General features: G+C 42.5%; 1 long non-coding RNA gene across 1 annotated transcript in view; it reads left to right on the top strand.

Moving 5' to 3' along the window:
* The window catches only part of LOC311595690, a 70,795-nt gene extending 61,814 nt beyond the window's left edge, over nt 1-8,981 (top strand). The window contains exon 3 of the long non-coding RNA XR_014778543.1: nt 8,840-8,981. This is a non-coding gene — a long non-coding RNA (uncharacterized lncRNA). The remainder of the gene's footprint in view (nt 1-8,839) is intronic.
* The last annotated feature ends 14,649 nt before the right edge of the window (nt 8,982-23,630 follow it).

Below are 23,630 nucleotides of genomic sequence, written 5' to 3' on the forward strand. Positions count from 1 at the left end.
ATTGGAGGAGAAATTCTCACCTTTGAGCAGCATCTATACCATCTAGTCTCACTTGCAAAACATGGAAGATTCGACACTTGGGAGAATTAGGCTGAGTAGCAGGGCCAAACACTGTGTTCTGACAGAGAAAGTGGGGGCATTATAAGCACTGTGGTGACTTTTGGACTCCATGGCTAGATATGAAACTGTGTTGTTTTAGCTTTCAATGCTACTACCTTTGTCTCTGTCTCTACCTCTCTCTGTCTCTTTCTCTCTGTGTCTATTTCTTTGTCTCTTTGTCTCTCTGTGTCTCTGTCTCTTTTTCTCTGTCTCTCTCTCCCTGTCTCTCTGTGTCTCAGTGTCTGTCTGTCTGTCTGTCTCTCTCTCTCTTTCTCTCTCTCTCTCTCTCTCTCTCTCTCTCTCTCTCTCTCTCTCTCTCTGTGTGTGTGTGTGTGTGTGTGTGTGTGTGTAAGTCAGATAGTAACTTCAGGTACTATTCCTCAAATATCTTCCACATTCTTCATTTTTTAAAAGGGGTCTTTTATTGTTCTGAAACTCACTAGGCAGATTTAAAAATCTGGCTGAACAGAGAGCCCCAGAGATGGGCCTATCTCCACCTCCCAGGGCTGTGATTCCAACCACATTCAGCCATACCCAGTGTTTTGGGTTTTTTGTTTTGTTTTGTTTTGTTTTGTTGTTTTATATTTGTTCTAAAAATTGAACTCGGGATCTTGTTTTTGAGGTGAGGTCTTTACTTAGCAAGTTATCTCTCCAGTCCTTTCATATTTTTTATTTGGACTCAGATTTCTATGATCTGCCCGATGGAGTGCAGGGTCCAGTCTCTGTCAGTGAGCTCTCCTACTCAAAGTCTGGTTCATGACCTTGGACAACTTGGCTTTTGACCCTATCCTGAGCAGTACATTACTGGGAGCATCCAGAGTGCTGCCCCACACTAAAGTCACTGTCCCTCTGACACCTCTGTGAGGTGGACACAAGTACCTGACTCTCTGTGCTTCTCCAGATGTTCAACCAGGAGACAACTGTTACTCGTGATTAAAAGTATTAGTCATGATGGTAGAAACCTACCAACATTGTCTACAAAGAGCAGGCCCAGCTCAGGGTGTGATGTTTTCTAAGCAAGGGGAAGGGAAAGAGGGAGAGAAGTACACACCCAAGAATAACATCTGACTTGTTGCTACCAGCTCATTCCAGGTCTGGAATAAAAAAAAAATGGGAGCTGTATCCAGTGCGGTTTCGGAAAGGCAGGGCAAGGAGATCTGGTACTTGCTTGCAGATGGAATAGGAAGTGTCTGCTGCCAGGGTGGTGGCCTGTGGCATTCCGTGGGGCAGTCATTTGAATGACTCCTGCAGCTGTGCTCTCCTGGGGAGCTGAAGAAGGCAGGAAAATCTGCCTTCTACTAAACTGGAGGCTCTGGCAACTCAGAGCTCGGGGTGAATAAGAACTCTCAGAGGTGAGACTCAGTGAAGCTGATGGCGCTGAGGAGAATGGAGCTTGGCTGGACCTTGGCCATGTGGAAGTGGCCAGGGAGTGATTAGACCAAAGAAGGGGGAAAAAACACTGATCTGAATGTGTGCAACACATAAGTCCAGAGGTCTGTGGGCTCATAGGATGTGCCAAAAAACCTTCCGGCTTTGAATTCCTTGGAACTCTTCATTCATCTTACTCAGGCTTAACTCTCATCTCACATGCATAACTCAGTGTCACATGGGTCAGCCCCTCCTGCAGAGATAGACTTTTCCTCTACATAGGAGCAAAAGGATCCTCTCTTTGTCCAGTATCTATTACTGAATACCCAGACCAGAAGTGGGAAAGCTGGTTGGTGCCTTTGATAATCTAACATGTGTTTTTCTAATCCCCAGTACTAAGTGAGCCATTCAATTAACTGGAAGAAATGTAAAGGAAGTACATATTGCCAGATTCTTTTGGTCTCTCTTGGACATCTGCCCATTGATCAGTCTCCTGCATGAATCCCCTACTTTCTCCTCTAATTCCTCCTCACCTGACTGGCAGGAAGTCCAGCCCTATTCTCTCCCCTGCTCAGTGATTGGCTGTAAGATGCTTTATTGGCATACCAGGGGACAATTGGAGAGCAGTGTTTACACAACACTGAGACAAGAGATTCTCAGAACAAGGATTGCAAACAGATATAGGGAGGATGTATAGAAATCAGCATTTGAATTACACAATATTGTATGCCTATTGAGCATATGCTAAAATGCAACTAAGAGTTATGATTTTGGGGTAGCCTAAGTCTTGGTTTATCATTAACTCAGAAGGTTCACATTTTAAAATATTCAAAAATAATAAAGGAATTGAGCTTCCTCATTTCTTTCTTTAACCCACTCTCCCAGCCTTCCAGGACAATTTCTTCAGTGTACATTCTATTTTGCGGTCTCTTTGGAAATTGGAAAAACAAAGAAGAAGTTAAGTTTTAGCTGTGAGATGAACATCTTGACTCTAGCTGGAAGGGGAAATGTCTGTTTCCATCAAACAATCCCAGTTTTCAAGTGCTTCATTGGAGCCATGAGCCGTCCTTGTCTACTTGGGAGGCAGAGAAACAAATCCTGACAGGAGACGGAAACTCAAGGGGTTGGCACTTCACAAACACTCTTTATTTTCAAAGCCTATGGTCTGAATTGGATGGGCAAGCTGGAGTCAAGTGCAAGTGTGTATGGTTGCCTGGTGTTCAGTTTCAGTACAAATACTATGATGAAAAAAACAGGAAAGCAATTTTCAGTTTCCCAGCAACTTTCAAGGGAAAGCGTGGGTGATTTCAGAAAAGGGAACACACACCAAGATGCAAAGGAAAAAAGACAGAATGTATACACTCGTTGTATGTATATACGTACAGTTTGGGTTTAGCGACTTGATAGTCATAACTGGTACTTTTGCTGTTTTTCCTTCCAGTGTTCACCCCTTCATTTGTTTCTAATAGGACCCAACTATAGATCAGGAGCCACACTCTTGCCTACAGTCATGAGCTCCACCTCACAAGCACACATCCTGTTGCCTTGTCACCGATTAGTTTTTGAGTAGTGTCCTTACTTTTGAGACACTAACTATGGAGTGTCTTCTGGGAGGTTCATCGGGAAACACCTATTTCTTTTCAGACATATTGTTTTAAGATATATTGTTCTGCTAGAAGGTGTTGTGCTTGAACAAAGGCAGCCTTCTCATGACCTTGAGAGGAGGCAGCCTGAGTACAGGGTTAAGAGCTGTGAAAACCCTGTATGTGTATATACACGATATGTGTATACAAGCCTCATAGTGCTGAGTGGCTGAAGGGTCAAGCTTCTAAACACTCCCACCTCTGAATTTCTTTTTCTTTGTTCTACAAACAGCCCTGTCGATCACTTCATTTGAGTTGGGAGTCTTTGACAGTTGAAAGTCACTGTTGTCCTAGCTGATTCTTTGCCAATTCACACGAACATTTGCTGCTGACCTTGCTGTGGCACTGAATGCATGTGAGAGCACTGGGCTGAGATGGTACTGGGCACCATCCAACAGATTGCCAAAGGGATTAAACACACCCTTGTCCTAGGCACCATGTTAGGGCCTTTGAGCTAAAAACCCACTGCTGTCCCCAGATGTTCCAACATGGAATATGTTAATGAATTCAAACACATGGCACAACAAGGAAGTTTACACATTGCCTCGAGCCATCATTTTCCCTCAAAAGAACCTCTGATGTTTTGAGGAACACGTTGTTTATTTGTGGCAAGTACTTGCTTGCCTACATAGCTTTCCCAACCCACTTAAAATAAAAATGATTGTTTTAAAGTAAAGCATCTTGGCTCAATTATGCTCTGCTAAGTGGGTTATTGTTTTGCATAAAGCACCTGTGGCTTTAGGTGATATAAACTTGTAAAAGATGATCCTTGTCTCCAAACGGACTACAGTTTAAGAGGTAAGGTGAATAGTTACCATCTGAGAGCACATATACCATGTCAACAACACAAATGATAAACTGGCATGGAGTTGACCAAGGGTCAGATCACTGGCAGTGGGAGTCATGAGACACTGCTCCATAAGAGACATGGGACATATAAAGTTTTTTTTTTGTTTTTTTTTTGTGTGTGTGTGAGCAGGGGTTAGAGCAACGTGTGAATACCACAGGTAGTAAAAGTCCTAGAAGTCCATTTGGGATCTGTTGATAACTCATAATGGGGAGGGGTTGTCTGGACCACTTAATGACAGAAACAAGATTCCAAAATGTCTTGACAGGCTGCAGGGATAAATTGTAGCTAATGGGATCAAAAGGAACCAGCTTCAACATACCGTTTTGTATTTGCTTAGTAAAGGGGGAAGTGCGCACAATCACAGTTGCTGATGTGAAAAGGATACTGTGTTTTGGCGAATGTAAACTGTGTGTATCTGCAGTCTAGCTACCCAGGAAGGCATGGCTTGCCCATTTCTTTCCAAAGCTGTGGTGCCTTATATTATTGTTCACCAGCAGTCATAACAGATTACATTCATTGAGAGACCTCACCAGTGCCAGCAGTCTCACCTGGCTTAGTGCAATACGGATATCTACTCCAAGATTCAGGAGTTAAATAAGTTTTTACAAACACATAAGTATTGGGATGATTTGTGATGAAACAAAAGTAACTAATATTCCTGCCTCAATGGTGTGTGTGTGTGTGTGTGTGTGTGTGTGTGTGTGTGTGTGTGTGTGTGTACAGGTCTAAGCTAACTGATAAACCTGTCCAAGATAAATGCTACCTCTATCTTGCTGTTTATGTACATGAGTGTGTGTTTGTACATTGGTCCAAGGATACTTTGAGCTACTTGCTCTACAAACCACACTTTATTTTTCTTCACCTTTGAATGGGGAAAAAGGACATTGAAGTCCACAAATCTTTTCAGATTTCCTTTCAGCATCATGCGTGATCTAACGTGCTGCTTCATCGGTGTGCCCATGTAAATGCCCGTTCCCAGATAACTCAAGTGTGTAGAACAGCTTTAGTCCTGTTGATATCGAGTTCATGTGCCTTTTAAAAATTAAAAAAAAAAAGTAAATTGTAGTTAAACTGGTATCTATATTGGTAATTAAAAACAGACGATGTAAACTAAGAACACGCTTGAAACAGGTGAAAATATACAAGACAGTGAAACGGAAGGCCGAAATCCCCTAAACACTGCAACAGGGCTTTGATGGACACAGCGAAGCTTCAGGCCACTGTATGGAAGTTAACAAAGAACATGAAATGACTTCCTGTGATGGGAAATCTTGAATGTCATCTTGTTAGAATTTAGACTCAGCATGGACACACACAACACCTTATTGAAAATTTTTGGTTGAAAAAAATTTTACATGAAAAGATACAGATTATAAAGTCAAAGATAAGTATTAAGATTCAGAGTAAGCCGACGCTGGTGAATTGAGATTTGCTGTGGATGCTTGGTATTACAGCAATTAAACAAGGCAAATGGATAAACCTGTGGGAGACATTTGTTGTTCAAGCCACTAATACCCTACAAGCATACTTTATACATACATATCTTTTAAAACAGATAACCCTATGAGATGGGTACTATTACTTTTTCATTTTTAGATGAGAAAATGAATGAGGAAAATTATTAATAATTGATAAATAAAAGTACATGTTATTTATAGTGTACCACAACTCTCAGATACATGTATCTGGAATGGTAAATGGTAAATAAACTAGTCTATTTATTATCTCACATAGTTAGCAATGTTTATGTTAAGATTACTTGTTTAACTAAACTGGACACTTGTTCCAGAATTCTCTCGATTAGAAAAGCTAACATAGTGAGAACGATATGATGCCATTCTGCGCTGTGGCAAATCACAAGCTACTTCAGATAAGAAGAAATGTCTATGACAGAAACTATATGGCTATGAAGTGACACACCTCTATATTCCAGAAAGCTGCAGTGAAGGGACTGAGAGTGGGGTAGGTCATGTCCTGCAATGTCTTGTAAGTGGATGAGTCTTAGTGGGCAGACTCTCCCACTCAAGGCTTTTCTTTCTAAAGTGAGTTCACTTATAATAAACACGTGTGTAAATGGATAAACTCTGTGCTGTGGAAAAATCAGGGATGCTATCCACAGAGCCATCTAATCTTTGAAAATATCCTCTGAGACCTCACATGGCACTCTGTCTCCTGTGCTCTCTTCTGTCAGGAACTGTCCCAGATGTTGTCCAGCTCTTCCTTTGATTTACTCTTCACACATATCCTGCGAGATGGGTGGCATTTTAATATATATATATATATATATATATATATATATATATATATATATATAAACGAAATGAGCTCTGAGAGGGTAGGTGGTGTGCAGAAGTTGTCACAGGTGGAAAGAGATGGAACCGGTGTTTTCATGTTTTTACATGTGTACCCTTCTGCTCGAAAGGTACAAACAGTAATGTCAATAAAAAGAAATGGCATCGTGTAACTCTCGGGACTTTAGAGTGTAGGGGACCATCAACCATAGACAGCTGACACTCTGCCTCCAGTCTGTGTTTGATCTCTATGCAATTAGACATTTGAGAAATGCTATTTTGGAGCATGTTTCTCCGTGATTCCCTGTATTTTTTGTAGGGGACAGGGTGTGTTTAAAAGCTGGATTCCAGACAAACTGTCTTTCCATTCCTCCCCTGCTATTAGCTATCTATTCATCCTGACTTGGTTAATGGATCTTCTCTGGCCACTGATTATCATACTGTTTTCTTTGTGGACAGCAAGGAAGACAGCCCCGGATACGCACTGCAGCATGGAGTGAGGTGTGTGGCCTTATACACAGTCTCTCTCTTAACCTTTCTAAACTCCAGTTTCAAAAGTGAGAGAGGCAGAGATAACTTGAAAAATTGGGTCCTGGAATTTTATCATTCTCTCAGTGAGGGGCTGTTTTTACTTTCTAAATCAAAGCATTGCTTGACTGGGGGCTGTGTTTCCACCACTACCACATCCTGCTAATAAGAGTATCATGCATGACACCAAACCCTTGGTCCACTTCAGCCACTTAAATTTCCCTGTCAATTGCAATAAAGGAGTGACACACAGTATCAATAGTGTGATTGGTTTGATCCCTGAAACCTAGAGCAAAAAAATGAAAACCAATTCCCAAAAATTGTTCTCTCTTTCAAGCTCATGCTATAGCATGTGGGTAACCCTCATGCATGTGATGACATTTCTTAAAAGTATAAGTTTTACACACACACACACACACACACACACACACACACACACACACACACCACCCCTAACTCCTGGAGACCCAAACTCATGAGACTCAAATTGTATTTACAAATACCTAGGTCATATAGCTAGGCTCTTCTCTCATTAGCTCATAGCTTAAAATAACCCATCTATACTAATCTCCACTCTGCCATGTGGCTGGTTACCTCTGCTCAAGTACCATATGAGTCTGTCCTCTTTACATCCTCCCAAGAAAATCCTGACTCTGTCCCAGAATTCTATCTTCCTGCTAGATGTCCCACCTTCTATTTCCTACCTCTGCTATAGGCCATTGACTTTTTATTGACTGGTGATGCTTCCATACCAGCACAAGAGATTTCTTCTATACTTTTATCTCCAGAGTAATCAACAACTGCCTAATTGGATTTAAGTTTTGATCAATAGGAGAAAACTCATGTCTGGTACTAAAAATCCAGCCAACTACTCATGGCTAGAGAGGTCATAGACCACAAAGAGAACCTGCTCCTGCCGTTTTCCTAAATGGATATAATTTCTAACTGTATTCTAAGTAGTTACACCCATAGACAAGTATAACTCTCACCCCTCATCAAGAAGCTCCTTTTTTGTAAAAGATGGAGTCTACAAAGGTCTACAACTGCTCATAATACAGAGAGGACGTCACACTGAGGGGGAGGGGTGTCTAGCCCCAGTTGGTAACTCTACAATGCAACCCTTACACATAAGGCTTGGAGAACATCAGCGAAAGGAGGATAGAAAGATTTGGAGAGGCAGAGGACCAGGAGAGGTATAGCATTCTATACACATAGAGAAACAAAGGAACAGATACAGATCCTTTGTCTTAGAACACGTTCTTTCCATTATTAGTTTAAAAGAAGCTTCCTATATCATTTGATGGAGAATTGAGGCATGGGATGCAGGTCTTTGCTGCCCATTTAAAGCTTTGTTTTCCTGTTCCATATTCTAACTTCAGAGTGATGAATAAATCTGTTTGTAGGCAAAAGAGAGTTAGGAGTTGGATACAAGTTTTCACAGAGGGAAAGATAGCAAGGAATTTGTTCACCAGATTTGTGCACATGGGTGGGAAACGTAGCAATGATACAGTGGTGAGGGGAGCATCAGAGGAAAGAGCAGAGGGCGAGAATTTGAAGAGATCTGGAACCAAGTCCTATGGGCTGCAACACATCTCAGTGCTCAGGAATAAATCACTCTCAGCTCAGTTGTCACATGGAAAATTAGGCCGTGTGTGTGTGTGTGTGTGTGTGTGTGTGTGTGTGTGTGAGAGAGAGAGAGAGAGAGAGAGAGAGAGACAGAGAGAGAGAGAGAGAGAGAGAGACAGAGACAGAGACAGAGAGACAGAGAGAGACAGAGACAGAGAGACAGAGAGACAGAGAGACAGAGAGAGAGTTGGGGGTGATTTCTAAGAATCTTTCCTGTTCAGGCTTTTTGTTTCTGTGGCTATGCCACAAGAAGGCAGTTACAACCTATGCTTTCTCTAGAACTTTAAAGTATCTTCTCTTTAAAGAAACTAGCATTTTCCCGGTGAGGCAGGGGTGGTATGAGACAGCATAGTTTGAGTTTGGATTCATTTGACAGAGTTTGTATCTAGTTCCCCAGGATGTTATAAGCCAAGCTCATCTCTCATGTGTTTCAGGACAGTCCTGGCATTTGGCTGAGACAGGGAGCAAATGCCTCCTATTAATGTGTGGCAGACCCATATGGAGAGGACAACTTTCCCGCTTCCCATATGGCACAGCTGAATAGGGCTGGAGTTCCTGGCTGTGAAATGATTCCATGACCAGGTAGGTGGTTTATGTCACAGGTCGGTGACAATCTTGTGTGACTTTCCCATGGAGAGGAACTGGAGTGAGGAGAATTCTTCTTTTATAGCCCAGGGCTGGGAGCAGAGGTCTATGGCATGGACTATTGATTCTTCTGCCAATAAAAAGATAGGTGAGCTACTGTGAGGAAAACGAGCACAAATTCACAACATTCCCTTAAGTCCAAGTTTCAGCCTTGTAAGCACGAATCAGCATTTATGAAAAAAGCCTGGCACCCCAATCCCACCTCAGTCTGAATGGAGTAGGTGTGGTGCAGCTTTTTGTGAGGAAGCAGAGCAAAGAAACCAACCAGTTCTATGCCCTAAAGAGAATGTCACTGTCCTTACAACTAGGGAGTAAGAAACCAATGCTCTTACACTCTATGAATGCTCTTCCCAAATTTTGACTTCTCATTTCTCCGAGCTGTGAGTAATGGACTTTAGTAAATGTGATTGTGGGCCTTTTATATGTCATATAATCAGAATTAGGCAAATGTACACAGCTCTTCAGTATATGAGCTGATGTCCTATGCAACTAGGCATGGAGTTATAAAATATTTACTGTGATGAGAAGCCATTAACTGACAGAATACCAGGGAAGGCAGACTGCACCAAAGGTACCATTACAATCTAGAAATTCAGAAGCAGAAAAGTTAGTAAGATGGGTTCACACATGTCATGCAACTTCACACGTGCATGTGCACACACAAGCACACAAATTACACTTTCCTAGAGATAAGTATAATAGTTATGAACATGCAATGTACCAAGGACTGGACTTATTTGATCAGTAAAACAAAATTGTTCTTAGATAAACCTGTGAAACCCCTAATCATTCTAAAAATTAAGTAACTTTACTAAAGATAACTTATTCCAATGGGAAAAAAAAGTCCTTGTACTATTTACTTACCTAAACCAACCCGTCTTTTCTTGACTGTCAAAGGACCAGAAGCCCCCCATCATACAATGTTAACATACTTTTCTTTATAGAAAACCAATATCTCTAGCATTCCTTTGTGTTTCCCCAGAGCCATTGAGCATTTGTTCACAGGGTAATTGTTTTCAGCTTTTGAGATCACATGTTCTGTTATGCCAATTTTCTTGCTTTTAGATTAAAGATGTGAAATTACTTGAAGCCAAGTCAGACTGGGAGTAGCTGCATGAGTGCGTTCAGGTGAGAGTGCATAGAAAAACTGTAAGTTATCATCCAGGAGGTGAAGAGATTTTGAGCATTTTATTTGGCTTAGACTGTGTATGCAGAGTGCATTTGTTCCAATGGTCCTATTCAGCTCCCACACCTAGCCGATATCTACACTCCAACGGGTCCTTCATGGCTCAGAGTGGATTTATCACCACTGAGTAAGCTCCACCAGAGCACTGTCCTACAATTAATGGAAGAAGGTAGATATTATTCTCATGTGTCCTAGCAGCATTTTGAAATCTGTGATCCTACTACAGTAGCTCCAAAGCTCAAAACTTTCAGTCTGAAGGCCACAAGAGGGCACTAGACCACTGTATGGGTCTTGCTCGCCTTAGTACCTGGAACACAAAGCCAAGGGTTAGTGTTGGCATTGCACCGAATTTGATAGTAGTTGAAGCCACATTAGTCATCTGTGTTGGAGATACTCTGTAATCATGGATGGTGTACGAAGCTGACTGCAAAACACACACTCAGTTGGCGTGTGTGGTTTATGCTAAGTACAGTAGAATTCACATACTATTTGAAAAAGCATGAAATAGATTAAGGTTCACCCTGGAGTTCTAAGAAAACCTAGGGTGATACTTTAGATTGCAAGTTTAGAAAGACACTGTGGACAACAAGGTAGTGGGGAGAAACATTAGGACTTAGACAGATGGGAGCCTTCTACATCTGCTTTTGAAAAGCCTCATAGTCAGCAGGACTCTTGTTGGCCACAAGATTCTCTCTTGTCTAAGATTTATACTGGGCATCACCCAAGCTATTCATTTTCTCTACTCCTGAAGTGCTGTAACCTCGAAAGCCTTCCAGAAAACTGGTCTTAGGCTGATGAATGTACACTTACAAACCTCTTATAAACACACACTGAGGCTGTGCAATTAGCATTCCACTTGAAAACAAGGGCCAGCAATTCAGTCAATAGATTAGTTTGAGTAAAATCAGCAAGCAGATTATTTGGGTCAGTGAAAAAAATGTCTTTCCAAAATCAAAAGAGTCCATCATGTTAGTTCAGCCAAATGTGAATTAACATGGGGGAAAAGAATCAGTGAAGATGTTGCTTGGGATTATGGAAATCACATCTAGGAATGAAGAGTTAGACCTTCTTCTTCTTCTTCTTCTTCTTCTTCTTCTTCTTCTTCTTCTTCTTCTTCTTCTTCTTCTTCTTCTTCTTCTGTTACATTAATACTGTAGAGAAAATGATTCTTTTGATACCATGATCATGTACAAGATATTCTTTCCACTAAAAATGAGTGGATAGAAAAATGGAGATTAGTAGACTCAGACTGGGGCTTACAGAAATAAATTATCTAAAAGGTCAAATCAGAGTCTCTTGTAGCATCAACGCACAGGCGTCATTTTTCTGAAGTGTGTTTCTGTTGTTTATCTCTATGTGTAGTCTTTGCAATGAATGCATGAATCATCTCATGTAGTCACTTGAAATCATTCAGAAATATGCTCCTCATCCCTAGTTTTCATTAACTTATCTTTCCTCTCAGTTCTTAGACCACTGGCCTCCAGTTTGTTTGTTTGGTTGGTTTTCATTTTTAAAAAATTGCATATATTTTATATTTGGGGACACAATGTGTTATTTTGATATGTGTTTACTTTGAATAACCCCTGGGTCTGTGGCCAACAGGGCCTGATTTTAATTTTGGTGCTTCTCCTCTCTTCCTATCTCCCTAAGTGTTGACCCCAGGCTGTGTGAGCTATGACTCCATTCCATTGTCCCACTATCAACTTTTGCTTTCTGGCTCCATGCGCATCCTTCTCCCGGAGAGTTGATCTCCTTCTGGTGTTGCTGCTGGGATAATGTTCTTTCCAGTGTTGTGTATGCTGAGTCTGATAACACTATCTTGGATTGTTAACTTGGCTTCAGCCAACCATCTTCATGATCATTTTCAAAATCTCATTTTTCCTGAAGTCTAGTCAATTTCTTTATATTTCCTATTTCTTGACTCTTTTTAGTGTCTTAGTGGTGGACATCACCCCATGACACACTCTCTCTCTCTGTCTCTCTCTCTCTCTCTCTCTCTGTCTCTCTCTCTGTCTCTCTCTCTCTCTCTCTCTCTCTCTCTCTCTCTCTCTCTCTCTCTCTCCTGGCTCTGTTTTCAGGGATATGCCTTGGGGTAGTAGTGATGATCCATCATCTTTGAATCCTCCCAAAGACTCCAGTGGAGGTGACCCAGGGCTGTCTCCCCTATGGTGGCACTGTGAAGCTTCCTGTCTGGCTTGTCTTCCCTCTGTTACCAAGGACACACTTTAAAAAATAATAATAAGTAAAAATGATGACCATAATCCCTGCCAGAAGCTCATCTAGTGTGTACTCCAAGGGAAATGTGGTTGGCAGAGCTGATGTCTGTGCCAAGGGATGGAAGCTTATGGGGAATTTTAGAGACACACCAGGTGCCATGGCTTATGCTCAGGTGAACTCTGTGGGATGTTAGACCTAACAGAGGCCCCTACATGTAGCCAGGGGCCTTGCCAGGAAACATACTTCTAAGAGATGCATGGTAGCATGGAAGGTCTCCCAGCTTTTGTTTGCAAAGAGAGCCAACCTAAATGACCTTGGTCCACAAGAACCTGTAAGCAGGTAGGCTAGGCAGATAAGTGTCCCTGCCACCTGTGTTAGGTGGAGAACAGCAATAGATCCTTTCTCTCACTACCATGGAGACTGATTTGAAAGTCATTTTTGAGTTTGTGGTCCTGTGCATAATAGTCCTTCAAGATGAGGCCGCGGGGTGGGTAGAAGAAAGGAAAGTGTGGGAATTTGAGCCCTTCTTTGTCTAAGCTCAGACCTGAGGGTAGGAAAATTCCATATGATCTTGGCTAAACAGTGGTTTTCTGCTTCTGTCAACGTTGAAATTAGTCTGATTGTGGGAAATATTCAAAAGCTGTAACTGTGTAATTTGGTTTCATCTGCAATTCAGATGCCAAAGACTGATGACACAAGATCCACTGGCCATGCTGCACACTGCTGTAATGTCAGGCGACACTTAGGTGCTCATTACTTTGTCGCCTTTAATCTACCACTGCCGAAATCTTACACACACCCAGCCCAACCAAGGCCACTGCTTCCATGAGATCTCCCTCATCCTGTTTCATCCATCTCTGGTGCTCTGAGTACATTGGTGTGGCTCCTGAGGCTCAACTTAGCATGTTTCCTTTCTCACTGAAGTCTATAACACTGCCATCAGGAATTGGCACTGCCACAAGATGCTCGCATAAGACTGGGCCTCCAGCTTTTCTGATGGATGGAGGAGGTTCCCCACCCCCCCCCCACCCCGCACCCCACAGCTCTCATCTCTTCCTGAGGAGCTAATGACTGTCGATGATTGTTCGGAGATGGAGTTTTATTTTCTCTAATGGTGTAGACACCGGGGCACTAGGTTGGAAAAGGAAAGGGCTCAGAGTGAAAGAGAAGGTCAAACAAAAGGGTAATAGGGTGAATATAAAGGTAATACATTATATAGATATGTATCGAGCTGTCAAAAACAAAGAAAAAGCTCTTTACCAGTGAGTCCTGGAAAATAAACAGACAAAACAAAAGGGGTTCTCAAAAGCTATCATTACACTTTCAAAAAGGAGAACCCCACAGTTGCTATGTGTCCCAGGTACAGTAAGGACCCCGAAAGAAATGAGGTTTGCGTCTGAGTAATAAAATGTATCACTTTCAATTAGGTGATCTCATTTGATCCCTGCATAGAATCTTTTTCTCCTTTGTTAAGCGGAGGCTGCTCTGCTCGCTCGGAGGCGAAGAGGGGGAATCACTCTGCATAGAAATGAGAGATCAGAATGACGACCTGGATTTCATGTTTCTTTCTCTCCACCGTGTGACCTCCCGGTATGCTCCCGCATCCTTCCTGAGAACGAGCCCCGGGAAGCACAAAGGGACCTTCTATTTTCATCTCTTCGTTCTAACAAGATGAGAATGGGCAGGCCAGCAGACACACTTGGGAATAATGGCTATGCTCTCTCAACAGGCTCCCTGCCCCCAGTGCCTTTATCCCCGCTCACAGTGACCTAGACAGAACAAGCTCGCTCTGTAATGACCACTTCGTCAGCAGGGGCTGTGCATTTATTAGCAGGAAATATAAGCTTTTGTGGTCAGCGTGACGTCATCCCACCCACTAAACAGGCCTTTATAACTTGACCACAAAAAGGCTTGAAAGGAATAGACACACACACACAGGGAGAGAGGCCATGGGGCCAGGAACAGTTGTCTGTCCTGAAAGGAGCATTGTGTCTTCCAAATGTTTCCCCAAAGCCTGATGTTTGGGATGCTGTAGACAAACATCTGGGTGATATATGGTGTTTTCTCTACACTGTCCAGCGCCCCAGCTCCTCTTCTCCCTCTCCATTTTTAATTTTCTTTCTTGTTCATTCTCTTCATCCTTTGCTTCAGTTTTTAAAAACTATCCCTTAGTCTAAAAATATACATGGATACATTTTAAAATCTTTTCGTTGTTTTTAAATTTGGAGGTATATGATACATATTCACATACATACATTTTACTGTGTTTTTTTTTTTTTTTCTGGATTGCTTGCTGTTAGAAAGAAAAAAGAGAAATGCACAGTGGGAGGAGGTAAGGGAAAGAGAATGAAGGAGAGAGAGTAGGCAAGCACACAAATATTTAAAAAGATACAGCTGACATAGTGACAGAACAAAGATTTGCAAGTCACGAGTATCTTAGCTTTCTCGTTGGTTTCAGAGGAGCTCAGCTAATTGACTCAGTAGCTTTAGGGATTGTTAACATACAAGTTCACAGCAGTATTCCACCCCAAGTCCGGCTCTATCTTTTACTTTACTTTTGAGTGAAGAAGGTTGAATATGGGACGGGGATACTAACGTTCACATTAAGTACGAAAAGAAAAAAAAAAAATGAAGATTTATTGACTTGACCAAGTTTGTTTTGGTTTTGGTTTATCTTGTTTAGTTTGGGGAATTTGTTTGTTTGTGGTTTGTTTTTTGTTTTTTTGTTTTGTTTTTGTTTTTGTTTTTGTTTTTTTTTCTCTCTGTGTAGCCTTGGCTGTCCTGGACTCGCTTTGTAGACCAGGCTGGCCTCGAACTCACAGCAATCCACCAGCCTCTGCCTCCCGAGTGCTGGGATTAAAGGCATGAGCCACCACGCCCAGCCTTTGTGGTCTGTTTTTTTTTTTAAAGCAGATGAGACATGGGCTATGGGGAAACTGAAAAGCCCTAACAGTGACTCCTGGAAAATAAATAGACAAAACAAAAAGAACTCTCAAAACCCCAAAGCTACCTTCTACACATTCAAAAAGGAGACTCCACAGTTGCTATGTGTCCCAGGTTCAGGAAGGACCCCGAAGAAGGGGCATTTCACTTGTCTCTCACAGCTTTGAGGCTGGGGAAATGGTCAGAGAAAAAGAGGAAGGGGAGAGAGAGAGGGAGTGATGACTATGTCTGACCACTAAATTAGGCTGATGGAAAAGTATGGCTTCCTCAATTTGCAGAGTGTGGAAAACGCCCTCCCAGGGCTGAACTTTCCTCTGAGGAATAGACAGCAGGAAACACCTGCTAAACTCTCCCTGGCTTTTTCCCCTTTAGGAATTCTGGATCCCCTCTCACTCTCTGTGTTGCACAACGGACAAGCAGATTGCCACACATCCCCCTTTAAGAGAGGGAGTGAGTCTGGAATCATCTATTAGCAATACACACCCTTTGGTGGCTACATGCCTCTCATTCTCCAGTCTTCCAACTGGCTCCTGATATTTCATCCTCAAGCCTGCTCCCCTGACCATTAGGCTAATCATATATTCCTCCTAGAATAAGTGAAGAGTAAGAAGCCAACCTGGAACGTCCAGAGGCAAGTGTACGTTCTGTTCATCGGGATTCCTAAGTTTAGAGTTTTGCCTTTCCCCTTCTTGCAACCAAGGGGGATACAAATGCAACTCCCGCTTTGGGAAGGCAGGAAAAAAAAACGCATCTGACTAAGATAGCAGCTTTCAAACTTCCTTTCAAAGGAGGGGCTCTGAGCTTTTAGCAGCTTCCTGGGGGTGCCCTCATTCACCATGGAAAACATCAGCCCATAAACCATGTGCACAGTTTTGCACAAAATGGGGAAATGTTTTTGGCAGACAAAAACATCCAGGAGACCCAGAAAACTCCCATCAGGCTTAGGAAGGACTATGAAAGGTCACCAGATCCAATGTCCTCTCTCTAATACGATGAGCACCCCCCCCCCCAGTGACGTTTGTGAAACTAGATTCTCCTCCCTGCCAGTTCCATCTTCTGTTGGAAACAAGGAAAATTTTGCACAGAAAAGGCGGGGAGAAAAACAAGCAACTGAAAGCATGGGAAGAGCTCCATGCTACATGCCTCTGGTCAACAGAGAGGGTACTTTGCCTTTGAAGAGATCTATATTGGGCACGTGTGTTAGACACAAGCCTTAACAAATCACTGTATGTTTCAGGACTGTAACCTTGGCACTGGCTGAGACATTCCATCTCTAACAACCTGTAAAGTTAGGGCATTGGGATGAAAGATCTTTGAGGTTGTTTCTGTCCAAAGGTCACGGTGTATCTGACAATACTGAGCATTGTCAGCAATACTGACAATACTGTATGTCTTATTCATACAGAAAACCAAAAAAGAAATGAGGAAGACAAGGGAACAAAATTTACAAAAGTAATACTAAATACTAGTCAGTGAGGAGTTCAAGAAATTCAACCTAGTTGGTGACCTCCCCCTCCCCCCAAAAAAATTATATATAAATGGAAACCTAGATGTACATAGCTACATCTTCGCTTGACCAGAATGAAAAAGAAAAAAATGCCATCATTTTTAAAATGTATCAATGCTTACAATGGCAACACTTTGGAAATGATGTATATATCCCATTATGATCCAGAAGTCCCTTGGTCTATTTCACTTTGTGCAGTTTCAATTTGACCTAAAATATGAAATGGAAATTTTCTACAAAGGAGCAGCTCACAATTTTTAATGTGTGTCTTTCCAAGCGCCTGGATGAAATCATGTAACCCTCTCTATCCCACCCAGGATGTCAATCATTCCTTTGTCTAGAGCACCTTTTCTGTAATGCAGCCCCGCCCCCATTAATCACTTAGGCATCTCTGGTACCAAGGTGTCTGTGGTCAGTTCACCTCACTCTATTTAATAATGGACCCAAAGCACAAAGGTAGTAATGCTGGCAACTCAGATACGCCAAGAGGCTGTAAAGTGCATCCTTTGGGTAAAAAGAGAAAAGCTACAGGCTTAATAAAAAATGGCGGAAAAGTGTGCTGAGGTTGCTGAAATCTGTGGTAAGGACAAATCTTCTACCTATGAAATTGTGAAGGAGCAGCAAGGAACTCCTGTTAGCTTTGTTATCACACCTCACACTGTACAAGTGAAGGCTACAGAATTTGGTATGTGGAAAAGGCATTGGTTAAAGTGTTCCTGGGAGTTCTTGGAAAGTCTTCCTCTCGTGAGGAGATACAACTACACATCTAGTCATTCAAATAATACAAACCATAAAAAGTGATCTGGGTTCTAAAATGCCTTAACACTGAGAATAAGGCTGGATTATGTTCTAGCTTTATTTGATGTGATAAAACAACATCCTTAACAAAATCAACTTAGGGGACAAAAAGATTAATTGGCTTACATTTGCAGGTCATAGTCCATCACATGGTTAAGTCACAGAGGTTCAAGACATATAGTCTTAGTCAAGAACAGAAGGAAACAAATGAGCTCGTGTTGCCTAGCCTGCTTCTTAGTTAGTTTTCATTTTTTACATAGTCCAAAGCCCAGCCTAGGGAATGGTGCCGCTCAAAATGGTAATGGGTCATCCTCTATCAATTAACAATCAAGACAATCCTCCACAGACACGCCCACAGGCAAACCTGACGTAGATCATCCTTCAGTTGAAATTATGTTCCTAGGGGATTCTAAATTGTGCTAAGTTGACTAACCAGTACAGATAAAAAGATAATGAAATATATATGTACATATATATATACACATATGTGTGTGTATTCCACTTAGAGAAGACATAGATATGCATGTATGCATATGCATGGATAAATTGTTAGTGGGATACCCATCACAGCACTGGCAATGCTTATCTTAAGGTTCTGAAAGCATTTGTAACAGTCTTACTTTTCAACATTGTTGGACTGCTTCATGGTGAACATAAGCTACTTAACCTGTATGGCAGGGATAGTATTACAAAATGGTGAAAAGGAAGAGCTATCAGGACATACATATAGGATTTTTTGGTTTGGTTTCGTTTTGTTTGGTTTTGTGTTTCGAGACAGGGTTTCTCTGTGTAGCCTCGGCTGTCCTGGACTCACTTTGTAGACCAGGCTGGCCTTGAACTCACAGAGATCTGTCTGCCTCTGCCTCCCAGCATGCTAGGATTATAGGTGTGCACTACCACGTCCGGCTATATGGCCAAGATTCATCTGGTGACTTCACATAGACTGGGGCAGTGGGAAGTAGGATAACAGAGACAGAAGTAGAAATGGGGCCTTCTCCCCTGGCTCTCACTGTAAGAGGCTGTTAGAAGCTGGGCAGGACTTCCAGAACGGACCTGAGTCTATGATGCTTTCACTGTAAAATGGAGAATGTGGAGTGTTGACTCCTTCAACTCACCAACCACATCTGGTTATGGCATGGGATTCCTAGTTGGTGGATTTGGTGAGATCCAGTCTCTAAGTTGTGCAGGGCTTGGATAAGGACAGATGTGTAGGGAAGACTGTATTGGAGTCCTCAGTGAACTCATTTCAGTGACCTGAGAGAGGATCAAGAGTAGCAGGAGGGTCAGTAAGATGAGTTTAAGAGCAAGCTGAGAAAATATGACACCATGGGAGAGTGCTGGGAAAGAGCAGTCACCAGCCAAAAACTCTGGCACCTAATTCCCACCAGTAAATAGCCAACTTGGAAGCAAGCTGCAGCCTTCCATGCTGAGCTCAAAGCAAGAGCTGGCTAGGACAAAGAGGTCCTGGGGTGCAGAGCTGAGAAGAGGAGGAGGTGGAAGGGCCCAGCCTGGCCGGCAGCACTCAAGACTGCAGACTCCTGCTGCCTAGACTCCTTCCCTGCCTTCTGCCCGCAGCCTGACATGTCCTTATCTTCCTCCTGCCTGAATGCCAGCGCTGATGAGGTCAACGGTTCTGCCATGTTAAGGAGCTCCATTGCTGGCTGGGCCAGTGGTAATCATATGTAAAAAGAGATAGCCCATGCCTTACCTCACTCACAGAGTTTTGAGAGAAAGCAAATTAATGTGCAAATGCCTTACAATGTCCAAAAGTACTCTATGTCCTAAGACTATAAATGCTGTCATATCAGAGCCTCATTAATCATAGCTTTCATGTTCACTGCAAGCCAAGGTACACTGGAACCTCAAACTACAAAGACCAGGCTATCTGGTTTCATTATGTGTTCTTACTCATATCCATTGGATGTCTTAACTGGCATTGTGTTTTAAATATTGCAAAAACATTAGGAAGTGGAGGCTGGCAAAATGGCTCAGCAGGTAAAAGCACTTGCCACATAAGCTAATGACATCCCCAGCCCTTACCATGCTCCTCCCAAAACAACTGTGCAGTGTAGTACTGAGCACCTGGACTCCCTTCCCTCCTGTGGTCAGGTGGGAGATGGAGATGGGAAAGCTGCCCAGACACTGAAGGGCCTAGAGTGGGCAACACAGCAGCAACGAAAGCAAGCAGAGAGACCTTTTCTCAGCAAGACGAAAGATGTCTGCAGAACTCCACTCACGTCAAAGCAAAAGTTATGCTCACAGTCTCCACACAGATCATACACATAGTCTCGGAGAGGGTGGGGCAGGGACGACACACAAAGACAGACATAGAGGATAGATAGATAGATAGATAGATAGATAGATAGATAGATAGATAGATGGGTGGATAGATAGATGGATAGATAGATAGATAGATAGATGGGTGGATAGATAGATGGATAGATAGATAGATAGATAGATGGGTGGATAGATAGATAGATAGATAGATAGATAGATAAAATTTGAAGTTAAAACATACATTAGGAAGGGTTTAAAAGTACATAAAAGGGACTGGAGAGATGGCTCAGCAGTTAAGAGTACTGACTGCTCTTCCAGAGGAGCCATGTTCAATTAATTCCCAGCACCCACATGGCAGCTCACAACTGTCTGTAACTCCAAGATCTGACACCCTCACACAGACACTCATGCAGTCAAAACACCAATGCGTGTAAAATTAAAAATAATACATTTCTACTCAGAACAAGAAGCCACTACATCTGAGACTATTTGTATCCCTATTCACCTTAGATGTGCTGTCTGGAAAATGTGCTTATGCGGGGAGTCCTATTAGGTGAACTGGCACTCAAGGGCTCTATCTTCAGTCTCCTTGTCCTGTGTCTCAATACAACTCTGTTTTGTAAAGTAAGAAAGGTCTGAAGGCCTGTACCATCTCTCATCACTGAGCATGCTCAACATCTCGAGCGCATCATGCTTTTACTAAGCTGTAAGAGGCTGGGAGGTGGCAAGCTATGGGAAAATGTGTGCGTTACAGTCTTAACCTTCAGCATCTTAGGCAGTTGAGAAAGTGAGATGTGTGTAGTGGTATGAATAGCAAACACATCTTCCTGTCATCTCTTGTACCCATCAGGTGTTTGACTCATTTGCATATGACTAAGCATATTGGTCCAGAAGCAGGCTGTGAGGTGGGAAGGGATAGGAGATTTAGGGGGTGGATTTCCACGTACACTTTCTAAGTGCTGAGGAACCCTAAGAGGAATTGGGTAGTGGGCTAGAATAAAGAATCCTACAGTGTGTCCAGGTAATGAAGACAGTTTAGCTTAGGAAGACGCATGTCTGTGAAGACAGGGCTATGTAAGCATCTCCCTTCTGTTACAGTCAGGGTGAGATGGCACCTAGGACTCCCACCCTAGGGTTTGCATGAGATTGTGGTAAGTATTTAAAAGAGAGGCTGTACACACCAAGTGTTTTGCAATGTGCCTGGCATTTGGTAGGTGGAAGGATGGGAGGTAGCCGACGCTGAGCTCTTCTGGCAGACTCAAGTCTAAAGGCTTCTGGGAAGGAAGTTCTACCACTTTCTAGTGTGTTATCCTTTTTCTCCATCTTAGGGATGTTGCTTGGAGTCCTGGGTATGTTACTAGTGCCATCAGCAAGGCCAGCCTATCCAGAAACATTCAACTGTACTTAGCCGTGGTGTTCTACCTGCCTGGCGGGCATGATGGGTGAAGGGTAAGTACAGGTCTTGGCTTTCTGAAAGGAAGAGGCTGAGCTTGTAGAACATGGCTTCTATCTGGGGCCCTGAAACCTTCTTGACCCTACTACTACTCTGTGTTCATTTCTCCACTGTGCAGAGGAAATAGGAAGATGAGGGAAGGAGAAAAATCTTACTTTTGTCCTTGTCAGTCTTGAATGCACAGTGAGGCTTCAACTGAGCACATCTGGACCATGGGGCCTCCTCCTTGCTGCTTCAACCAATATTCATTCTGTATTTTGCTGAATTTATGCGCTGGAAAGTGTCCGGAGGTGAGAAGATGACGTAACATTATCAAACCAGAGAAACCAAGTCTTGGCTTAATTATTTACTAGCATTTACTACTACGGTCTGTTACCTTACTTCTGTGAGTTTTTTTTTAAACTACAAAATGAATATAGTAATTCATAGCTTGTAATATGAATAGGCATACTAAAATAAAAACGGACGCCTAGAATAGTATAAGAGCTGAATAAGTGATAGTTGTAGCTGCAATTATTATTATTATTATGTGATGCAAACCACAAGGCAAACTGGGTTGCCAACTCAAATAGAGGAGTTATTAGGATCTAAAATTGTCTTAGTACTTCCTGGTCACCATTAGGTCAGCAGTCTTTTGTTCCACCCACCTGCCACCATGATGTTCTGCCTCATCAGAGGCTGGCAGGTGAACGTTTTGGATGCTTCAATAGATCCTTGAGATCTAGAGAAGACCTTTGCTGACGGTGCAGAGAGAAGATGGAGTAAGGAGAACCTAAGCCAGTGAGGTAAAGGACACATGAATACAGAGACCTCAAAAGGAAGGTTATGGGAAACGTGGTCAGAAGGGTGAGAGTGGGAAGAAGTCCCTGGTGAAGGTGGTGGCTCTTACTCTGGGCGAGATGGAGAGTCCATGCAGAGTGATCACACCTGGTGTGACCTAAATCATGTCCTGAAATTTCCTCTGTTAGGAATCAACAATAGTTATGAAGTGACATAACCACTTTGTTTGAAAATTAATAAAACACTAGGATCACTGTTTCTGAATAGTTACAATGTGCCATACTTTATGCTAAACATTTTAAAAGCAAGGTCTCAGTTAAAAGACAATAAAGTTTGAAGAAGGAATTATGGTACCAAGAAGCATTTAAAGTAACTGGTTTAGAAAGTTTACAAAACTCACCCATAGATACACAGCCCATGAATGATAAGAAAGGACACTACAATAGTGTCAGGGTTTGGGTATAAAGTGTTCCTGGAAAAGACTCCTTTGCTTAAGGTCTAGTCTCCAGCTGTTTGCTCTACTGGCACGTAATCCTAAGGGCCATGATTTCATCCACACACTAATCTGACAAGGTCATACGGACTGGGCTAATGGGAGTTAGAATCTAGTTGGAGGAAACTGGTCACTGGGAACATGGTCTTGAAGGCTATATCTTGTTCCTGGCACCTTGTAGTGTCTCTCTTTCTCTCTGATTTCTGGCTACCATGATGTGGGCAACTGGCCCCCTATTTACTTATTGCCATGATCCTCTAAGCATTCCATGCCAATGGAGCAAACAAACCAAGAGATGACCCCTCTGAAACCCTGAACAAAAGCAAAGCCTCACTCCTTTCAACTTGTTGCCTTGGCTATTTGCTAAGCAACAAAAGCTTGCTGTTGTAGCAGGTAAGCATCCAGAGGACTCTTTGGTCTCACAACCTGAGTCCCGACCACCCTGTACCAAATCAGGTTGTATTTTACCCTTCCATATTGACATCTCAAATTTTGGAAACCAAAAACTGGGGAGAGCCTGGAGAGGTCTCCTACAGAAGCTCTGTTGTTAAGTAGGGTTCTTTTCAAAATGTTTGATGAAAAGAAATGGGCAGATGAGGTGCTCACTGGGTTGTTTGTTCATCTGAGTCATGCGGGGGCTTCTAGAATAAGACTGTCCTAGAGGTTACACCTCCACACTCATCTGCCATTGGGTCCTGGAAGGAACATTGAAATGTTTGTACATGAACACAGGTTCCTGTGTGATAGTGGTCACAGAAGTAGGAGTTGCTCCTCTTCAAGGGCAAAGGATTATTCCTGCCTAACTCTGACCACAAAGCCAGTCAGGATTAATCAAGCTGGCCTCTGCATCCGTGGGGTTATATTTGACCAGTGAGAGATTCCTTGAGTGGAAATAATTTCTTGTTTAAGTTTTATATGGATCCGAC

This window comes from Acomys minous (genome assembly GCF_964271855.1).
Source record: "Acomys minous genome assembly, chromosome: 4".
NCBI lineage: Eukaryota > Metazoa > Chordata > Mammalia > Rodentia > Muridae > Acomys > Acomys minous.